Here is a 9,050-nt window from a genome sequence, read left to right on the forward strand (position 1 = left end):
ATTCTTTAATTGTGAAAAACCTTGTGCCACTAACCTGGCCTTATACTGTACATCATTATTTGGCAATACCTTTTTCTTATATACCCACTTACAACCTACAGCTTTGGTTCCCTGTGGCAAAGTCACTGATTTAAATACTTCATGGTCTCCCATGGATTTCATCTCTTTATCCATGGCCTCCTTCCATCTTTCTTGTTCAACTTTTGGTAATGCTTTATAACTTCTTGGCTCATACCACACATTGCAAACCTTTACCTTGCTGGCAGAATACCTGTCAGGCGGAATTCCTTTGTTACATCGCTCTGACCTACATGGTATTAACTGCTCCTGTGTCTCAAGTCTATCTGGCTTCATGTCTTGTTCAGCCTCTCCTCACTGAACATTGACATCTTCAATAATCATTTTTCCATCATTAGATGAGTTATTGTCGTTAAATAGATTACCGTCATTAAGTGAGACATACCCAGAATTTGCATTAATTCTGTCCCAATTTTGTTCTGCAAAATTAGCAGACCTTGAAATTACAATTCTTTTATTTCCATCGCTAAAGCGATATCCTTTTGACCCTGGCTCATAGCCCACAAACCTGAGCTTTCTTGCCTTTTGCTGTCCCTTTCTTCTGATTGTCTTCGGAATATGTACCCATGCAGTACTTCCAAAAAATTTCAAATGTGCCAGTGATGGCTTTTTCCCACATAGAATGGCATACAGAGTATTATTAATGGAGAAACTCCACAGCCTGTTAACTATATAATTGGCAGTCAATATGGCTTCTCCCCAATATGACCTGCTCATACCAGAATCCTCTAACAATGAATCTTTCATTGTTTGCAAAACACCATTCCTTCTTTCAGCTACACCGTTCTCTGCTGCTGTGTAAGAATTTGTACGTCTGTGTCTTATCCCCAACTGCCCCAACCATTGTTGGAATTTTATTGACATAAATTCAGTACCTCTGTCAGTTTGCAACTGACACACTTGTTGTCTGTACCTTCTCTCTACAAAACTTACCCACTGTTTGAATTGTTGTAGCACAGTGGTTCTCAACCTTTTTAATGCCGCGACCCCAACCGGTCGTAAGTCGAGGACTAAACCGGTCGTAAGTCAAGGACTAAACCAGTCGTAAGTCGAGGACTACCCAACTGGTCATAAGTCAAGGACTTTCCCTGCCCAGGAGCGCCGCGCATGCGAGGTTCTGCCCCCTGCGCCGGCCGAGGCATAGCTGGCAAGCGGCAGAGACGAAGCAGGCCGACCACCAGCTGGCCCAGTCCAAGGGAGGTAAGGCACCCGCCGGAAAAGGGGGGAAAAATGGCGGACAAAAAAAATGGCGGATAGCCTTGCTTGGCGACCCCCATGAAATGGTCGATCGACCCCAAATGGGGTCCCGACCCACAGGTTGAGAACCACTGCCATAGAGAGATGATTGTATAAGGAAAGGCAAGGGAACCTGTCCACCTTATAAACAACATGAGCCAAAACGTAATGTAACACCCAGGAGAATTTCTCCAAAATTCTCTTCCACTTTGAAAGGATGACAAACTTCTTTCCTCAGAGGGAATAAAAATTGGTAGGAAGAATGCCAGAAAATTTCTCTGCCTGGCATTCAACCAATTAGCTGATTTGATATACAACAGTTTCATCTGTATGCTAAACACATGGTTCATCTTTCCTGGAATGCGAATCTTCTCTTACACATGTGATGGAAATCAGCCATCACTGAGCCACCTGGGAATGTGTCCCAAACATAATGCGCCTGATGCATAGAAGTTAAATATTTTCAAAACACTGATTTTTGGAAGCTACAAATATTTCTCGTCTGCCTGCATAAGATTTATCATAATTAAGGGGGGGGGGGAGATTCACAATAGTACACCAGGTGTATAATGAGTAAACAGGAAATCAGAAACCCCGCAAAAGCTAACATTTCACACTGTTCTTTTGCTTCTTTTCAATCCCCTCCTAATTGTTGAGTAATTAATGGCTTCTTGTTTGGAAGAGTTTCCTCCCCCCTCCCCCCAAGGAAAAGCCTCTACTGTTCCTGTCGATGAGCCCTTGAATTTAGCTTAAGGTTTTATTTTTAAAACATGTCAGGAGATTTTGATTCCACCACAGCCAAGAGCTGAGCTCTTCAGAGGAATTTTTGCTCGACAGGGACAAGTGGAGTACAGATAGTCCTCGACTTATGACCATAATTGAACCAGAAGAATCAAGGCTCTTGCAGTTATAAGTCATGGTGGTCGTTAAGTGGATCACCATGCAACCACAATTGATTTTACAACCTTTTTTTTTGCAATGCTTGGTATGTGAATGGTGCAGTTGCTAAGTGAATACAGCAGTCGTTAAGCAAACTCTTCAATGGGCATTTTTGCCGGAAATCAGAAGTAAACATCAGAAAACAGCAAAAAACCCACAAACCACTGAAAATCATGGTCACGTGACCACGGGACATTGTAAATTGCCATTAATGTGAGCCAGCACTCAAGTGCTCAGAATGCAATCATGTGGCCATGGAAAGGTATGGGTGGCCATTGGAACTCCATAACTGGGTCATAAGTAACTCTGTAGAGGTCTGTTGTTAATTTCAAGCAGTTGCCAAGCAACAATCATTAAGCAATGATTATTCTACTACCTGTAGAATAGAGATGGATATTACACCTGGAAGTTTGCATGCCTCATACCACTTCACAAGTCAACAAATGTAGCAGTGCCAGAATATACAAAACAGCCAAATTCAGTTTTTCTACACTATTGTGGCTTGAAACTTAAGAGTCAAACACAAATATATTTACAATGGAGAAAAATGCATTGAGGGGTACCAACTCTAGGCTGCTTAATATCAGCTGATGTCTACATGGCAGCAAAGAGTTAAAATTTGTTTTTCTTTTTCCTTATTACCATCTACCATCTGTCCAGATCTGGTAGCCCAAAGCAGTAAAGCAGATATCATATAAAAATTGAACTCACTGTCTAAAGGGTTAAATATACCACGTTTGGGAAGATAAGATTATCTTCTAATACTTTTTAATACATGACACATTTTTCTTTTTCTGCAATCATTCTATATTCACTGTAACGTATTTCATTTTCTTTTGTGTTCATTTTTTCTCATGATCCACCCTTGGACCTATCAGATAAGGATCTGTCCCATATTTAGGATCTCTCATCATCCTTGTATCCTTGCCTAATTCTATCAATCTTTCATCGTAAACAATTGAATTGATCATGCTTTTAGTTTTATATTCATTCTTTGGCCTTTTAGCACATAAGAATAGAAATATACTTAAACTTTGCATTTGAAACAGATCGTTAGTTTCACAGAAGCACAATATATCTATTTTTCATTTAGCCATTTCATTTGTTAAGTCATTTCCGTTTGCCCCTCTTATACTCCAAGTAGCAATTTTCCATACAGTACAATCATCACCAGATAGACACAAAGATATTGACTCCTGCCACTGATTATGGCTTGGGTTAAGCAAGGCTTTAACTTAAAGCTTTTCAATAAGATGAAGGATAGACTAGATCAGTTGTTCTCAATCTGTGGTCTGCAAACCCCTGGAGGGCTGCAATATCATCACAGGAGGTCCACAAAGGCTTGAAGAAATGTTATGATTTAAATCTTGAGTTAGGTCTTGGGGGACCATTGCCATGGTCCGTGGCCACAAAAGGTATTTAAAGGGGGTCCATGATAAAGAAAAGGTTGAGAACCACTGGACTAGATTACCAGACTTCATATCTATGACATATATGGTATATGCTCACTAACAGTAACAATGGTATTAGTTTGGACTAGAATGACACAAATGCTTGATTGTGCTACAAGTACACTCAGATTGTTCTGTGAAAGCCAGGATCTCTACTCAAGAAAGTACATTATGAGTACCTTGTAAGCCAACATACTGTTGTCTGCGTATCACCGATATGGAGGAACGTGCACTTTACTAAAACACATAAAATTTGTATAAAAATGTATATAAAATACCTACAGTTGTAGGCAGGAGCTATGGGGGCACAGTGGTTAGAATGCAGGATTGCAAACTCACTGCTCACTGCCAGGAGTTTGATTTTGACCGACTCAAGGTTGACTCAGCCTTCCATCCTTCCGAGGTCGGTAAAATGAGGACCCAGATTGTTGCGGGCAATAGGCTGACCCTGTAAACCGCTTAGAGAGGGCTGTAAAACACTGTGAAGTGGTATATAAGTGTAAGTGCTATTGCTTGCTACAGTTTTAAGATGACTTTTCTTGTATTTCCTAGAGCAATATCCCAAAATAATCTCATAGCTGGGGGGGGGAAAGAAAGAAAGTGATACTGGAAGATTCTTATCAAAGAATGTGGTTCCAAACACAACTTTTCATATTGTAAGGCCCCACATACCAAGAACGTCTGAGTGGAGTTACTTCTGAAAAGTTTCTTTATTGTTGCTCCCTTACAGACAGATTCTTGCCAGACTAAAGCAGCTACCTGCATGATTATAGATATTCTTTGGGAACTGCTATGGAGGGCCAGTCCTTGCTCTCTTCTTGCCTACCATATGTTCCAAATTCCACTTGGAACTCTCTTAGCCCCCTAGGAAGCATCCCCTCCCTCCTGTGATTCAAGACTTCATTTCACCATGCTTTCTTTGTTTTACTCTGAGAAGTACTTATTGGGAAGTAATGAATTGGTCAGTAAACTAGTAGTAGCTAAGCTAATTTGAAACTGCCATGTCTGGATGAGAAAAGCTTCTAGGCCATTCTTCTATATAATGTGCTAGGCTTCTTTACAAACAATTCAAGATGATGAACACATCTAATGTTCCTTCTGCCTCCTATTTTCCCCACAACAACAATCCTGTGAGGTGGGCTGGGCTAAGAGAAAATGGCAGGCCCAAAGTCACCCAGCTGGCTTTCATAACTAAGGCGGAGCTTGAATTCATGCTCTCCCGCTTTGAAGCCTGGTGCCTTAACCACTAGACCAAATTGATCATAGAGATAAAGGAAGAAGTTGTTTTTCTTATCTGTTTCTTATATAAACAAATATCTGATTCTTGCATCTCATAAAACTTTGAATTGTTTAACAATGTTTTGTTAACTAACCTCACAGTTGACTGAATTTTCAAAATATTCTAAGCCAAAATCAAACAAACCACACTTTGGCTTAACACAGCAACATCTAATGTCAACAATAATTCTGCTTTTTCCATGCTGAGACCTTCATTGTGAAACAAACTGCTGCCTGAACCTGAAGCAAGTCTTTTCTGTATTATTCTTTAGGGAGGCACTTATAATCTCTCTTTGACACAAGGCTTTTCCTATTTTTATGACTTTGGATTGATGATTTTTTAACGTTTATGTATACGGCTCCTCCATTTGTATTCTAAGGCATCTTTTAGTTATGGGTTTTAAAGCTCACTAACAAAAGATGCCTAATTAAAAATATAGCAATCTAGGAGTTATAAAAATAAAAACAAGACCTAGCCAGGGGTAGGCAACCTTGGCTCTTTTATGACTCGTGGACTTAAACTCCCAGAATTGACTTTTGCTTTCTGGCCATTTGCCAAAGCCACAGCTTCTTGTGCTACTGGAACAAACCTGCAAAATAATTCAGAGTCATTAACAATTGTTTGACTTGCCCCACTATCTATTAGCCACTTGTCTCTGTTGTTGCTATAGCAAACTTTTGCAATACCAAAATGTTCCTTTTGCAAATTAGTCTTCTTTGCTTGCACAAATGTCCTTCGCTGCAAATTGTTCCTCTGCAAACAGTTCTTTTTCAGATGTGTGCTTGCACCGCAAACGTAGCAATTTTTCTCTTGCTGAGACCTCTGCTTGCACAATCTTTCCTTTGTTGCAACTTGGTCCCATCTGCTGCTTGTTCCTTCTCCGGAGACTTTCAGTCTGGACCCCCACAATACAGAGAAATGGAACATGCCATAAGAATCAGAGGACTTAAAGAGAATTTACAAGAGAAATTGAGGGAGGAAGTAGCAGCTGCCATAGCCCTGGCTACTGACTCTGATCCTGAAATTATATATGGAGAGATTGAAAAAGCATATAGAGTAAACTCATGGGTGGCACATCAGAGAAATTTGCCTAGAGATGTGGTTGTTTACTTCTCCAGAAAAACACGTCGAAATGATATTATACAAGCTTTTTTTTATATATAATTTTGAAAGAGATACCTTCAAAAAAATTTAAAAAAAAGAAAGGAATTTGCCTTTCTGGCTCAGGAGTTAAAGAAAAGACAAGTGCCTTTTAGATGGGAGATACCTGTTGGACTGGTTTTGAATTATGCTGGGAATCGTTATAAACTTGATACAGTTCAGAAGGCTAAAAATTTTTACTTAACGGTTCTGAAAGTAGATTCATCTCCCATGTTACCAACTAAAGGAATGGAAGAAGTGGAACAAGTGGTTGTAGAAGTGCCTGGAGCTACATCGTTGCCTGTAGTTGATTCCCAGAACCAGCAATTGATGGAGGTGAAAGCTGATTCAAAAGAGCAGAGGATGACACGTGCAGCGCATAAACGAAGGGAAAGAGAACAACAGAAGGAATCTGTGCCTCAAACGTATTCTTTTACCTCGGAGCCAGTGGGAGGGGCCAGGCCTAAAAGATCTGTTATGACAGACCTGCAAGGGATGATTCAGAAGCTCCAAAAGCCGAAAGATGGTTAAGTTAATGACCTTAAATGTTAATGGACTGAATTCACCACAAAAAAGGAAGAAAATATTTCATTATTTGAAACAATACAAAAATGATATCATATGTCTACAAGAAACTCATATTGTGTCAAAAGATCAAAAATATTTGGCAAACTCTAAATTGGGTCTACATTTCATTGCCCCCGCACCAAAGAAAAAAGCAGGTATAGTTTTTTATGTTAAAAAAGAGTTACTGCCAAAGCTAATAGAATCAGATATAGAAGGAAGATTTGTGCTTATTGAACTTTTATTGAATGGGAAAAAATGTCTTGTCGTTGGTATATACGCACCTAACCAATACCAACAGCAGAAACAATTTTACCGTTTTTTACATCAAAAGATAATACAATTGGATTATAAATCTATCATTTTGATGGGAGATTGGAATGGTGTAATAGACCCTAAAAGAGATAAAAAAAAACTCTTTCTAAAGTTTCAACTCAAACCAAATTGCCTAAAAGTTTTTTTGCATTGCAAGAAGATTTGGAGTTAAAAGACATATGGCGAGATTGGAATATTGGAGAAAGTGATTTTACTTTTTTCTCAGATCGAAATCAATCTCACTCTAGAATTGATTTTATTTTGATTACTAGTGACCTGATCTCTAAGGTTAAAAAAGTGAAGATTTTTCCTAGGACTTTATCAGATCATAGTCCTGTATGGATGGAATTTGTAATGGATGGTGGAAGTAAAAGGACTTGGAGATTAAATGAGAACTTATTAAAATATGAAACTAATGTACAGAAACTTAAAGATTACTTAAAGGACTTTTTCATCTTGAATATGAATAAAGGCACTTCTATGTCAATGGTATGGCATGCGAGCAAAGCTTTTATCAGAGGTGCCTTAATCTCAATGAATACTGCTTATAGGCCAGTGGTTCTCAACCTTTTTAATGCCGCAACACCAACCGGTCGTAAGTCGAGGACTAAACCGGTCGTAAGTCGAGGACTACCCAACCGGTCGTAAGTCGAGGACTACCCAACCGGTCGTAAGTCGAGGACTTTCCCTGCCCGGGAGCACCACGCATGCGTGGTTCCACCCCCTGTGCCGGCCGAGGCGTAGCTGGTAAGCGGCAGAGACGGAGCAGGCCGACCACCAGCTGGCCCAGCCCAAGGGAGGTAAGGCACCCGCCGGAAAAGGGGAAAAAAATGGCGGACAGCCTTGCTTGGCGACCCCCATGAAATGGTCAATCGACCCCAAATGGGGTCCCGACCCACAAGCTGAGAACCACTGTTATAGGCGAAAGCAACTACAAAGGCACAGGGACTTAGAACAAGAAATAAAGGCAAAAGAAAAAGCTTTCTCCTTAAATCCAATGGATAATAATTTAAAGGTAGCTATTGCAATGTTGAAAGAACAGTTCAATATGTTAATGGCTGACCAAGTGGCAGTTAACTTGAGATATATGAAACATAACACTTTTTGCAACGCAGACAAACCGGGAAGGTTGTTAGCTTATCAATTACGAAAGAAACAAAAAGAAAGAGTTATAGAGAAAATAAATTATAAAGGTAAAGAAGTTTTCTAGCAAGATCTGATTAAAAAGGCTTTTTTAGAATATTTTTCAAAGTTATATGCCTCTGATAATATACAAATTTCTGAAATAGATAGTTATCTTCAACAAGTAAATTTTCCTAGACTTTCAGATGACCAAAAAGGAATGATGAACTGTCTGATTGTGCTGGATGAGATTACTGAGGCAATTAAACAATTGAAGGTTGGTAAAGCCCCTGGTACAGATGGGCTAACGGCGATTTATTATAAAACATTGTCTGAAGAAATGTTAGAAATGTTATCAGCGTTAAAGGCTATTTACCAACAACAATCAGCGCAAGTGGTAGTAAATGGAGGATTGACAGACTTAATTAAAATTGAGAAAGGTACGAGGCAAGGATGCCCTTTGTCACCTTTACTGTTCATTTTGACTTTAGAGATTTTATTAATACAGGTTCGTGAATCATCGATTATAAAAGGAATAACTTTGGGTAAAAATGACTATAAGCTTAAAGCTTTTGCTGATGACTTGGTTTTTATCTTATTGCAACCGATTGATTCGACAAGACATCTGATACAGACTTTGATACAGTATGGGAAAGTTTCGGGATTTAAAGTAAATAACAATAAGACGAAAATATTATCCAAAAATATGTTTTTGAAAGATAAAGAGACTTTAAGTAATTTAACTGGTTTTGAAATAGTGAAAAAGGTGAAGTACTTGGGTGTTTATATTACTGCCTCTAATGTTAAATTGTATAAGAACAATTATGATAAGTTATGGATAAGAGTTCAAAAGGATTTAAATGATTGGAAAAAATTACATCTGTCATTATTAGGGAGAATTTCAGTGGTTAAAATGAATGTCCTTC

The 9,050-nt window shown here is 39.0% G+C and overlaps 1 protein-coding gene across 1 annotated transcript in view; it reads right to left on the reverse strand.

The window, feature by feature from the left end:
- SPATA48 (spermatogenesis associated 48) overlaps positions 1-9,050 on the reverse strand; it is a 147,569-nt gene that overhangs the window by 66,283 nt on the left and 72,236 nt on the right. The gene's annotated exons all lie outside the window — the stretch shown is intronic.

The sequence above is a fragment of the Protobothrops mucrosquamatus genome, unplaced genomic scaffold (assembly GCF_001527695.2).
Source record: "Protobothrops mucrosquamatus isolate PMUCROS unplaced genomic scaffold, P.Mucros_1.0 scaffold408, whole genome shotgun sequence".
In the NCBI taxonomy this organism is placed as follows: Eukaryota; Metazoa; Chordata; class Lepidosauria; order Squamata; family Viperidae; genus Protobothrops; species Protobothrops mucrosquamatus.